This window comes from Dermacentor albipictus, chromosome 1 (genome assembly GCF_038994185.2).
Source record: "Dermacentor albipictus isolate Rhodes 1998 colony chromosome 1, USDA_Dalb.pri_finalv2, whole genome shotgun sequence".
In the NCBI taxonomy this organism is placed as follows: domain Eukaryota; kingdom Metazoa; phylum Arthropoda; class Arachnida; order Ixodida; family Ixodidae; genus Dermacentor; species Dermacentor albipictus.
The window spans coordinates 241,226,427-241,240,393 of NC_091821.1; the positions used below are offsets into that span (position 1 = coordinate 241,226,427).

The 13,967-nt window shown below is 44.8% G+C and overlaps 1 protein-coding gene across 6 annotated transcripts in view; it reads left to right on the plus strand.

Moving 5' to 3' along the window:
• The window catches only part of LOC135901585 (uncharacterized), a 99,511-nt gene that overhangs the window by 67,119 nt on the left and 18,425 nt on the right, over window positions 1–13,967 (plus strand). Inside the window, exon 1 of one of the 6 annotated variants that reach the window (XM_070531127.1) lies at window positions 9,458–9,476. The exons of the other annotated variants lie outside the window; for them this stretch is intronic. The gene's annotated coding sequence lies outside the window, so the exon portion shown is untranslated. Of the gene's footprint in view, window positions 1–9,457; window positions 9,477–13,967 lie in introns of those variants that run through there. 6 annotated transcript variants of the gene reach the window in all.

A 13,967-nucleotide genomic window follows, 5' to 3' on the forward strand; every position in this document is an offset into this window, starting at 1 on the left:
CGACAGGACTACATGAGTTGCAAAGCTAAATTAGAAAAAAATTAAATTATGGGATTTTACGTGGAAAAACGACGATCTGATTATGCAGCACGCCGTAGAGGGTGACTCCAGAAATTTGGACCACCTGGGGTTCTTGAACGTGAACCTAAATCTAAGTACACGGTTTTTCTTTTCGCATTTCGCCCCAAGGAGTTGCAAAGCTCTAGAGCGAGAAAATAAATGACATGTCTATTCTTATAGTGCGATGGCGCGTCAAAACCGCTCCTCTGCAATGTCAGGTGACAACTCGTGTGCGTTCGATGAAGACTTGTTGACTTTTGAGCTGCATTGTTGCTAATGCGTTAACTAAGAAGCAGCGCTGGCCGTGCTATCGTCTTTCCTTCGTGGTATTTGCTTTAACGCTGTTTCGGCAAACTGTACCGAGTTTCTGATACGGGGGTGTACGCCTGCAGCACGAGGCTTGCTGGCCCAAGGCTTGTCTAGCCATTGCCTTCGTATCCGGCGTAACCTGAAGACAGTACGGCACGCCAAACAAAAACGAGCCGTCGCGAAAAGGCCATTGTAAAAAAAAGAAAAAGGGAGTGAAAAGCGTGGCAGTGTACACATCCGCCAAATGGCTCCAGTCGCACGTGACACCAGCACAGTTCGCGTGGTGGGATATCGTACAACGAAGATGGGATTCGTTGGCTCTGGGCCCTTATCTTTCCTGGAGCCTGGTGCGGTGGACGTCGGTTTACTTTTGCAAGTGTCCACTGTTTATTGTTTGCGGACCACCGTCTTGGTGGGTTCAAAACTAACATGAGGCCCCACAGTCGACGCTGTTGCTCATGGCCGTGAGCGCAATCGACGAGCTCACGTGTGTAAGCGTTGATCATAAGGAGATCATGTCGGTATCACCGTCAGACATTTTTTTAATGCGAAAGCATTATGTGTCCCATAAGGGAGAAAACCCGGCGTGGTGAAGCGATGGCACCAAAAATGACCGACGGCGCAAAGAGTAAAAACGCGTCAAAAAATGCTCGGAATGACGTCGAACTTCTGAGAGAGGTTCCTGTGAACAAAGTAAATTAATGGCTTTGAAAAGAAAATTTGGTACATTTGGGAACCGATCTCTGGCCTCCTCGGTGCGAGACGAGAACGCTTCCCCGACGCCACAGCTACTCCACGGTTCTGGCTGACTAGAGGTGTGCATAAGGCTTGCGTCATCGCACACGCCACATCTCAGCCATCCAGCTGCGACGTTAGAGTAAGGTGACTTAAGTTAGAGTAAGGCGACTTAAGGTGGAGTAAGGTGAACTAAGGTCAATTAAAGTGGATAAAGATTTATTAAAGTGGATTAAGGGTGGTGCAAATTAGAGCAAGATGTATTAAGGTGGATTAGGGTTGATAGAAATTCGAGCACGGTTGGTTAAGGTGGAATAAGGTTGGTACAAATTAGAGCAAGGTGGATTAATGTGAATTAAGGTGGAGTTGTGAAGGGCACCTGCCAATGTATGACGTCAAGTATCACGGACGTAACCAATTAATTAGAGAAGTCAAAATACTTTCGCATTCAAATCATGCAAGGACACTTAAGTGACTGTCAATTTTGTATTCAGGACAAGTCACACGTCGCAGCTTGGAAGGTGTTACGCGCTCCTTAAAGCCATATGAGGCGGATCCACTTGAAACGAATTCTCAGGGTAACACTAGTTCCGACATATTATTTCCCGAACTTTGCGGAGAAATACATTGGCGTTCCTGTTACTTTTGTGCTCCAATGCATAAAACGGCGTTATGTTGGGAAAGTAAATAGAACGACAATACATTATTACCGCAAGTTTGACGGTGCATATCTCGTAAATGGTGTCATCCGCGCAATTCTTTTCAAGTGGATATACCTTGCAGTCTCAGCCACTAGAATTCGTAAATTACGATACGTGCCATAAGGTAATTAGTTAAAAACTAAATTAGTGGATTGTTGCTAATTAGTCGAGTATGTATTTCAATTTTTTTGCGCAAGCAATGTCCGCCTCTTCAAGTAGACCAGCTCATGGGCTAGAATTGTGTTATCTGCCACAGGCAATTTAAAAAGAAAATTGAAAGTGTTCGCAGAAACAACATATATAGCTTGAAGGACTCTGGTTTGACCAATGTTCAAGAGCATAACATTTCAAAAGAATCCTTAATTGCTTTAAATAATTTTTTTTACCTGGATCTTCACACACGAGGATTACTCCACCATTCCCGCAATTGCAGGCGTTAACTAGAAGTATACGACGCCAATAAAGATTGATGCCTCCGACATCTCATCTCTAATTAAGAAGCTAAAGGTCTCTACCTCAGCCGGCGTTGATGGTAGTAATAATAAAATTTTAAAGCATGTAGTCACATATGCAGCTCCCATCCTTTTACGCATTATTGGGCAGTCCGTATCAACAGGGGAACTACCATGTGACTGTAAATTCGGGAAAATCATTCCGATCTTTAAGTCTGGCGATAAGCGCAAGTAATTACCGACCCTTATCATTAACAAGCATTACATGTAAACCACTAGAGCATATCATATCATCTAATATTGTGCAGCACTTAGAAGCTAACAATTTTTTTCTATCCAAAGCAACACGGTTTTAGAAAAGGACTTAAATTTCTTGTGAGACTGAACTCATCGAATTCACTAATGAGATATTCACATAGCTAGACAATGGATTCCAGAATGATAGCATCTTTATTGACTTTGCCAAAGCCTTTGATTGCGATTCCCACTCTAGATTGATAGCCAAACTATCATCATTACATTTACACAGCCTTAAAATATCGTGGATAAGGAACTTTCTCGCATCCCGCAAACAACTTACGTTTGCTGACAAGCACTCATCTTCCTTGGTGGGTGTGACATCTGGTGTACCTTAAGGTAGCGTGCTGGGTCCGCTATTGTTTCTCATCTACATCAATGATTTGCCGTCCAACATTACATCAACAATCAGATTATTTGCCGACGATTGCCTAATTTACCGCAAAATTAAGACACCCAACGCTATGAAAAGCTCCTCGCTCTTCGAAAAGATCTAGATGAAATTAGAAACTGGTGTACGCTATGGCAAATATCACTTAATACAGAAAAATGCAAATTAATGACCATCATCCGAAAGCAAACAAACTCTGTTTATTCGCTTACTAACAGTGCTCTCACAGTCACCCCCTTCTACAAATATCTCGGTGTCCATACTACAACAAACTTGTCGTGGAGGGCGCGTATAAAACATGCTATAGCAAAAGCATCTAGCACACTTGGTTACCTAAAACGAAACTTATGTGAAATCCCTTCAGCCACTCGTGAAATAGCGTACACAACTTCATTCGTCCACAGCTCGAATTCCCATGCGCCATCTGGTCGCCACATCAGGAATATTTGATCAATTCGCTCGAATTACACTAGGCATTCCAGTGTTACTGCGATAAAAAAATCACTTTCACTCCAATCTCTTCAATCACGAAGAAATGTAGTTCTGCTTTGCTTGCTGTACAAAATCGCTCAAAGTCAACACGCAACTACATCATCACTTTCCCGACCATATCGCGCATCTCGCCTCTTGTATAACACACATAGTTTCACACGTGTGTTCGGCTGCAAAAACGCATTTAATAAATCTGCATTACTTTGGGCAATAGCAGCTTGGAACTAACTTCAAAGCCACATTGTTGAAACTAATAACCTGGAATATTTTAGAGAAACATTTAAAAAATGATTCCGTAGCGTAGTCATGCGCACATGTTGTTTCATTTGTTCCATGTGACTTAGCTGTCGTCATCCTTGTTTCTTGCCTGCTAGAAGAGTTGTGGCAGAACTTTAAGGTAATTGTACAACACTGCGAGGACAGCTATATCCCTAAACGCGTAAAGAAGACAAAGCACCGAAGCCCCTGGATAACCGGGAACATAATTCATATGAAAATAAAAATAAAAAGGCTACGTAAAAGCAAATCTACTCAGGTTTCGCGACTTCGAGCTGAGTTGAAGCAAGCCATGCAGGATTTAAAAAAAAAAAAATCTTCAATTACACGCTTAGCCGCTTCCTCAGAACATCACCGCAAAGGTTCTGGCGGTCAGTGATAGGAAGGAAGAAGTACACGAAATCAGAAAAGAAGATCAGGTTCTGATAAATAAAAAAAGATATTGTAGACACTTTAATCACTTCTTTCAGTCCGTATTCACCGCGACCGATGATGACGTCGATGTTAGTACGAAAAGCACAGTGCCTAGCCAAATGAATGACATCATGATTACACAGGAGGGCGTATTTCAGCAGCTATTGCATTTAGATGCAAAAAGAGCGTACGGGCCAGATGATACACCGACCCAGTTTCTTCAAAGATATGCTAAATGGGCGTCGCGTTACTTGACACTTATATTTCAAAAATCATTGCAAACTCATTCTGTACCCCAAGATTGGCGCAGTGCAATAGTTATTCCGGTGTTTAAAGGCGGCACTCGAACAATAGTGAATAATTACCGGCCTATATTTCTTACATCCATTTTCGAACGACAGAAAGCTGAGCTAGTTGGTAAGGATGTAATTATGCAAACAAGGTGAGGCGTTAAGACAGGACACAAGAGAAAAGTGGACAACACGAACAGAAAAGAAGTGGACGACACGTACACTTCTCTTCTGCTCGTGTTGTCCACTTCTCTTGTGTCCTGTCTGCACGCCTCACCTTTTTAACAGAAGACTTATCGTGGAGCAGACATATAGATAATATTTGTCCAAAGGCATACGGGAGGTTAGTTTTCCTGCGAAAACAAAATGGAGGGTGCTACATGCGATGTCAGACTAACCGTTTGCAAAACTTTTGTAAGGCCACTTCTTGAGTACGCGTCATAGGTATGGAGCCCTCACCAATTTTATTCAGAGGTACGCGGTGCTCTTTATATGCTCCCGATATCGAAGGACTGATTCAGTCACAGAAATGCTCCGTTTTTCTAAACTGGACCTGCTAGAAACGCGTAGAGAGAAAAATCGATTGAAAACATTATTCCAAATACTCCAAGGCCAAATAACTATTAGGAAGGAAACATGCATACTGGCACCTGGCAAACGGAGCTCCAGAACTAACCATAATCGATCTATCCTAGCTTATACCGCTCACACTGATACGCTCAATTACTCCTTCTTCCCCAACGTAATTGAAATGTGGAACAAGTTACCGATGTGTGTTGTGGGACATACTGATCCGTCCGAGTTCAAACAAACTCTGGATGACTATCTGTGCGAGTGCACCGCTTGAGTCCGATGTATTCTGTGTTTGTGATTATTCCACATGTTTTTTTTCTTTTATATTTATTCATAACCCTCTCTGTAAGGACTCTCGCAAGAGGGTTGACAGTATTGTTAAATGAATGAATGAATGAATGAATAAATAAATAAATAAATAAATAAATAAATAAATAAATAAATAAATAAATAAATAAATAAATATGTATACATACGTTTGCAGTTCTTTCCCAAGAGTTTCAATGAGCCATGCGCGTTTCTGATCACCAAGAGTAGTGGGCGTTGTTCCTGGTTGGCTCGCTGTCAAACGGCGTCTTTTTTTTTTCAATTGTTCGCTTTCTTGTTAGTTACGTTCTCCTGTTTTCGCTATGTGTTGTTTTTCTTACCCCCTTCACGCAATGCTCCAGTTGGAGCCTGTGAGCTATGTTAATAAATAAATAAAGAGCATGACTCGTCACTAGACCTACACCTACCACGGTGTATGAGAGTACAAGGTCGCGAATAAAAATTCGTGAATTCGCTTCCTTCCCGCAAAAGCAGCATTCCTGTTGGGTTATGGTGAATTCCCGTGGCAGATTTGAAGCACTTCCGGCGCAACATTTTCAGTTTTTTATTCTTTTTTTTTGCGCAAGCCGTTTGAACGGTAGGTATACGGAGCACGGGCGCCACGTTTTTCACTGGGCAGATCGCGAGCAAATCTCGAGCCAATATCAATCCTATGGAGCAGCCCGGACTGCTTTGCCGAAGTCGACCGGAACTCGGCATGGTGTAATTTCTTCGCCCATGAGATTTGCCTCTCCCAGTTCGTCTGGTGGGCCACAAAAGTCGTCGTTCGCGAAGTTGTGGACGACGCATTTGCTCATAATTACGAAACGTTGGCATTCGAGTGCGTTTCAGGGACGACGTCCACTTCCGATACACGTTTTTTTTTTGTGTGTGTGCAATAACACGACACCGGCGTGTCGGACGCTCATCAGTGATGGTTATTCTTGCTGTACACGCCAAACATAGCACCATGCATAGCACCAAACACGAGAAAGAAGAGGACATCGTGGCCGTGCCGACAGTAAACGGTTTGAAAAAAAAGAAAAGGCTGTCGGAACGCGAAGGAGGCTGGGTATACGCGCCTCTTAACCTATATTCGCTCTTGTTCCATTCGTATATTCCAAGTTCTGGCGCCTTACGTCATAAATATAGGTGCTCGCACGCGGAGTTGGTCGGCCGTTCCGAACCTGCTATTGGAATTAAAACAACTTCGGATTGTCAAAATGTATCTCACACTTTATACGGCCTGTCGTAATTACAGACTGTATATAGGTGTGACATAATAACTCAAAGCTGGACCATAGTTGATAGCTGTTGGTATTCGTACAATTTGCATTGCGCGGGAAACACACAAACCAAGGAGAAGAATAGACACGAGCGCAAACAGTGACAGCTATTAGTGAGACCACCGTGGCGGGACTTGAAAGATTATAAGGTTAACGCGTGGACAAGAGTCCTGTGTGCAAAAAATGCGCAGCAGAAGAACTGAATAGCTGTAATTTCGGGAGGAAAATTTCACTTTTACTATTACTCGAGCGTTAAGTCGCTCACTGCTCGTCGACGTGCTAAATATGCATTAGTCCACGGAATCGGTTAAATCGGACAAGATATTCAAACTTGTTGAAAAGAAGACTCATAAACGTATGCAGTAGGCGAAGTCACGATCATCGAGGACAACACATACCTGCGCGCTGAAATAGCTGCGGAGATTTTCTCGTGCAACTATAGTCCACCTTCAGGAAAGCCGCGCACAGAACGCCGGCGGTGCCCGGAATCGCCGAAACCAGCCGCAGCTGCGCGCTCCTGGGCGTCGTCGGTGGCAACGGTCGGCAGTCCGTGCTTACTCGAGCGCGCTGTTTACAGCCGCGTTTGAATCTCCCGCGTTTTCATCAAAGATGAAAAGAGAAGAAGTTTAACGCAAAATTTACTTCGCCGCTTATTATTCAACATTTCTATCGGCGCTCCCCAATCCGTGAAATAGCTCATTTCGCAAAACAGTATGCAAGATACAAAAGCTAAAAAATAAGATAAAAATAAAGCGAGTGTGCGGCGGACGATGCAATATGCCGCTACATTTTCGACCAATTCTCCTCAGCGGGTATGCGCGCTTACTTGAGGTCAGCATCATCGTCAGCACCAAAACGGGCTTCTTGGCTTCCATTTACACATGGCGCATACCCTCTGTTGGAGATTGGCCAAGGGTGGGATGGAGTTGGAAAAATACGCTTAGTTCTCACAAGAAAACAACGTAAACAACGGGAATGCGGCCGAATTGAGAATACTTTTCGTTGGCCAGTTTCGTTGCTTTTTCCAGCCAGTTTTCGTTGCTGTTGGCCAGCCGTCTTTGCTAATAATATGTCCAGCATAAGGATTGGCTGCAATTTTCTCTTACGAACAATCTGGTCTAAAAACTTTTTGTGAACGCTAAGCAAGTCAGACAAGATTTGGTCAATACGGGCCAGATTGCGCTTTGTCTTTCTTGTAAATGAGACGAGCCGGCTCCATCCACATAGCTGGCCTAAGCTCGTACGCCAGAACGCTTCACAATCAAGAATTTCTGTATGTGGCAATTAACTAAGACGTTATGTGCCTAACGCTAATTATGGAGTAAAAGCGAAGCTTCTATTTTTAAGGACGACAGTATTCGTACTACAGATGGCGACAGCGTTGTGCGCTTCCTCACACATGCTCATCCACACATCGCTTAAACATGTAATGCTCTTAAGTTTTTCTAAAAATTACGTCCTCACATAACAGGCAGCTGAATTTTCCTCGGGTTAACTTTGACCGGAGGTCGTAATTGATTCGGACTCTCACTACGGTGTGGATGATAATCAGATTGGAATTTTGGCACGTAAAACCCTAGAATTAATTTTTTTCAAGACGAACATCGCATGCCGTCAGACAGTTATAACGATGAATTATCCTTATTGATTAAGCGTTGCTTTTCTGCTCGATGGAAGATCTCGGGCCTCTCTTGTCCTTCTTCGTGTCATGGCACGATTTTAATCATGCCGCTATTAGCAGTTAAACGCGACTTTCACCGATAAAACACTTTAAGAAAAGAATAACAGAAGCTTCACTACGACTTTTTCTCGCGGTGACAATAAAAAAAACATAACAATGCATGGGGACGTGGCAAACAAGGGCTTACCAACTTCCGCGTTTTAGCTCTTTTCACTGCCACAAAATCGTCCAATTATCGCTCGTCATTTCAAGTTGCACAGATAAACAAATTTTCATTACAAAGAAGTTACAGAACTGTATCAAGGCATCGTTTTTTGTTAACTGCTGCCTTCGATTAACGTAACTGACGGATGAAGGACTGATTCATACTCGACGACTCTTTTCAGTTAAACTCATTGTGTTATACCGGTGTCACCAGGGTCATTATCTCAGTGGCCAGTCAGAGATGTCGCCGTGAACTTCCCGCGCTCTCTCGTGCTCACGAAAAGCCCCCACCGTTGAGTGTATACATATAGTGGGCTACTTTCCACGGCAGGAACTCGATGAGAGCTGTTTCGCAATTACACACGGCTGCAACTATCGCGCTACCCGAGCGGGTCCCGATAAGTCTCTAGCGACGACAGCGCTCAATGACCCATTGAGACTGAGCATGCTTGCAGCTGTAGCCGTCAGTTGCACTTATGTTGCAGGCGCCATTCTTGTATGGCGAGACAGAAACGTGACACTGCGTTTTTGCGCAGTATCTAGGTTTTCCGCGTCTTTGTTTTGGCCTTGACCCGCCGTGGAGGCGCAGTGGCTTTGGTGTTGCGCTGCTAAGCCCGAGGTCGAGGGATAAAATCCCGGCCGCGGCGGCCCCATTTCGGTGTGGGCGAGATGCAAAATAGGCCTGTGTTTGGATGCACGTTAACAGCCCCACGTGGTCAAAGTTAATCCGGAGTCCCTTAAAATAGCGTGCCTCACAAGCATATCGTAGATTTGACGGGCGAAACCCCCAAATTAAAGAAAGAAACTGTTTGGCCTTTCTCGCAGCGGAATTAGGCAGTGACTGACAAATGTAGACGTCGCTTGCGCATGCTCTGTCTCATGTGACTGAGCCTCCTTGGTCAGTGACGCCTGAGTGGTGTTTCTTGGTCAAGCTATCATACTATAGTAGTGTCCAGTACATCAGCGCTCTGGTGCCTCCCGCTTCTGGAGTGAAACGGCACCGCTAACTGTGAGCAACACCTCTTGTTTAAGAGAATGACCACATTCGAGTCTGATGTTATGGAACTTTGAGTAGTTTGTCTATGCATGCAAGGAAAAGAAAACGTGATTTTAGGTGCTTTCTATATGTGTGATAGATTTACTTCAACAGAAGAGATAGTATTGGAAACAGAGATATTAGGTGAGCGAAAGACCCCGCTCACAATGCTCCAAACAATCGGTTTCTTGTGTACACGGTGGTCAGGCTCGTAGAGCGGGTTTTTTGTTTGAGTGCAGTTTCGCAAACAATTTCGGCGAAAAAAGAAACAGTCAACGGATCGAAAGAAATAGTACAAGAGCGGCACATACAGAAGGTCACAACACATCGGATATAAAGTATACACAACCGGCCTTTTACGCGTAGAGTGATGTCGACAAGCAGTCACTTGTACCAAGGTTGCCTGTTACGTGCACGGCGGGTTCTGAAAGCCAGACAGTGCAAAGCACGCCGAACATCGAGCTATGGTCAAGCCAACAAGAACAAACAGTTGGCCAAACTTGCACGAGGTGTTTAGTGGTGGCTGTTAAGATGGGATTTTTCACAGGAATAAACCTCAGTTTGAAGTCGGCGCCTGTCCAGTCGTTTTCTCGTCTCTGATTTTCGTCTGGCCTGCGCTGTTACGACAACCATGAGCAGCAAGAAAGCTCGTATAGATCGAAGGAATGATTCGCATTTTGGTCACTGCGCTAGATTTATCACTGTACTTTCTCAGGACATTGCGGACGGAAAAAAAACATATTGAATGCGTCGTAAAACTTAACCACTGACAAAAGTTGCATTGAACGTCGGTATGAAACAATGTTCATTAAAGTGTTAACTAATGCAGTGAACCAAGGTTCACTGCAGTGATTCATAGCAAGGTTCATTGCTCCACACAAGGCTGGCGGAGACTAAAATCATACCGTTAAACGCAATGTCATGGGATCTAAATGACGCGAAGCTTGTTTGAGTTAGCGGGGTAGCAGTGGTAGCTATTGACAAACGCACGGTGTCGTCGCCTGTAGCTGTTACTTCTCTGCGTCATGACAACGAAGGCGATGTATGACATGCTTGTCGAGGGAAGACTGCTGACGAGAGTGCACACCGAAGTACGATACATATGTCTAAATGCATTTAAGGCTTCTATGTCCATTGTGTGACAGTGGCACATAGCCATTGGGTGTATTTGTCATGACTACATAGGCACATACGCAATGGCACATGCACATGCAGTGACCCAAGAATGGGTAGTCCAAAAATAAGAAATTGAAGAAACCAAATAAGCTGTTGAATATCATACACTATTCCATTAAGAGGTCTGTGTACTTTAGAGGTTTCCATGAGCCGACATTATGTATATACAGGCCGTCCTGTTGTGTTTGATTATGCAGAAGCGAGGTGCGCTTACTGGCGCTATATATACTGCGTCGCTGAATAATCAGTGCTATATAACTTATTTACCTACGTGCTTAGTCACACCCCCCCACACACACCTCGGTGTTCGGGGAGGGGGGAGGGACACAGGCAAAAAAGCTGAAAAAGTTTCGCTTTAATTATAAGAAATAAAAACACAATGTAGCAACCCAAACTGCTAGAGACAGCGCAAGTAGCACACATGCGATGGTATAGAGACCTGCTTTGCAGCTCGGCACTCACCTTGCGCTTCAGGCATCAGTCCTCGGGCTGTGCATGTTGACACGTTTTATAAGCGCCTCTTCGGGCGGCTTTTGTTTCGCTTTGTTTGGTTTAGGGCTGCGAGGTCTCCCGTGCTCCAGAATATAAACAATGCGCTTCGACATTCATGTATTTGTTTTCGGAACCGGACTCATCCGGTTGTCGACTGCCAGAAGTGAGCCGGACAACTCACGATAAAGCATCTGGGAAGCTGGCGCCGCCAGAAGAGGGTGAGGGGAGCGCAGTGGCGGGATCGCGCCCAAGAGCAAAACAGGGCGTCTTCACGCGAAAGGCGGAGCGCCGCAGATTACACTCGCGGAGCTGCAGTGATAGCGGCGATGATTTTTTTTCTTTTTTTTGCCAACCCCAGTGACCGCTTGTGAACACGTTCACAGGCATGCGATATATTTGTGCAACGCTGCGTTATTAAACCATTGTTTTATTTCCCAACAGCTCCGATACACAGGGTACTTCGAGCTGATCCAGTTGTTTACGACGCACTCACACTGCCGGGTCGACAAGTCTAGGATTTCTATATTCCGCATGCCGCAAGTTTGCTTAGTTGTGCCTTTAGGAAGAAAAAAAAGTCACGATTGCATTTTTTTAATATTTGATATGTTGGTTATCTTGCAGACCATTCACTGGCTGGACTGACAAATAATGTGTCCTTGCGCCTAGACTGAAACATGGCCTAAATTATTCTACAATTATGTATTACGCATAGTTAGAAATATTAAAACATTGGGTTTAACGTCCCAAATCCTCAATGTGTTTATGAGAGCGGCCGTAGGGGGCGGGGGCCTCCGGATTAATTTTTTTGCCAACAATTATCCAACACGCATCGAAAGCACAACGCAAGAGCGCCTTTCTTATTCCGTCACCATAGGAATGAGTCCACAACCAGGAATCGAATCCGAGGCCTCGTGCTCAGCAGCATGCAGAAGGACGTAGATACTGAGTTAAGTGTACTGGGCGCCGACTCAAACTATACCCCTTTGTCCTGACAGTATAGTGAGGTGGGTATACGGGATGGGGCAGGGACACGTAGGACAGCTTCCGGACTCTACATGTCAAGTAATGTTGGTTAATAACGGAAACTCTGGCACGTATACGACGCGCCCCACGTGCAAACTATTTCTATCTTGAGTAGAGCTCCATGAGCGCGCAATCTACGAATGACTTCGCCTGCCCAGTGGCATCGAAGGGAGGGGCGAGGGAAAGAGGGCAGCCTTTGGCACGATTGTCTATTCAGACCGACCAGGAGACTGAAGTGGGTGGCATGTGTCTGTTGCACTCCCGCTGGACGCCCTCCTATCCAAACAACACTCACAACGCACCCCTGCGATTGCAGACGAGGTGCATGCCCTCGCGTGCCCACAATAGCGGCGAGTATGTGCCAGGGCCATGGAAGGTGTTGGTGTCACCGTATACGTTCGTATGTCGCATATTCAAGGAAGGGCATAATTGCCGTGCAGAGTCGTTCTCTTTGCGCTCGCACTTAAAGATATATTTTGGGTGCTGTGCCTGCCTGCAGGCCATGCCAGCGAGGACATTCATTAGACGTAACTGAAATCCCCACACTTGTACGCGCGTCAGCGCTGATATTGGCCTGTGTCGGCTGGCTTCCCGGAAGGTCAACGGCATGTAGCGTGGTCGCTTTGCTCCTCAGAGGAAAAAAACTCGCGCTTGCAGTCACGTACCTTTGACTCACAAGTGGCTCGCAGCCCAGCGGCAACGAAGTATTAAGCGAGGAGCAACTGACGGCGCTACGTAAAACCTGCACGCAAAAGACGAGAATAGTAAGCATATATTTCGTATTCAAGCAGTTTTCTGCATTGTCGTTCAGCACATTTGGAATGTGTCCAACTAAACCAGAAACAAATTCTTTTAGGACATTGCACTTCCCCGGTCCATCATGCTCGCTAGTTCTGCGCATCTGTGCATGCGCAGTGGAGTTGCATTGTGACCGGCGCCGCATCGGCGTGCGCTCCTGAATCGGATATGACATCTTACTGAACCCTGTAGCCAAGTTGTATTAGCTAATGAAAAGGTGAGTGCAGCACATAGAACCATCTTCGTTCCGTGATCAATTTTAACTCTGTCTGTATACCGATATATGCCCAACTGCGTAGAATATGTTGGTTGGGTTATTAGTCATCTTACGATACAAGTTAAGTGAAAACACCGGGAAGGCGGGAGATGGAAATTCAAGATGATGAGGAAAACGAGAGCAAGGTGAAAGAAGGGTCTCCAGCGTTTCGACAAGTGGACTTGTCTTCTGCTTTTTGCTACAAGTTAAGGAGTATATAAATAGCAATATTGTTACGTGGGAAGACGCAGACGCGACGATATACACAAGTATATTTACAGATCGATACGCTGCACTTGGCCAAAAAGCAACAGCCCGCGCTAGCCGTCCCTCGTCGTTCTCGTCGTCTTCGCACCACTGGCCTCTTCGTCCTTGGACATCGGGAATACTGGTCCATAGCAATATATATTGCTAAAAAGATGAACTAGTTTGTGTCGTAAAAAAGCGAAGCAGAATTGTCCGTCTTGTTGTTGTAGTAGTAGTAGTAGTAGTAGTAGTAGTAGTAGTAGTAGTAGTAGTAGTAGTAGTAAGTTGTCTTTCTGTTGCCTAGTCCTTTTTCGCTTCTAGTAAAAAAGGAAGATGAAATAGCATCCTTTCATATGGTGTTAACATTCTTTAACTAGGGCCGTAATGTATCCAATACGTAAAACCTGTTAGCAGTCACTTATTTCAAGTAGAATATACTTTCATGTCGCATTTTCCACTCAAGACCCGGTAGT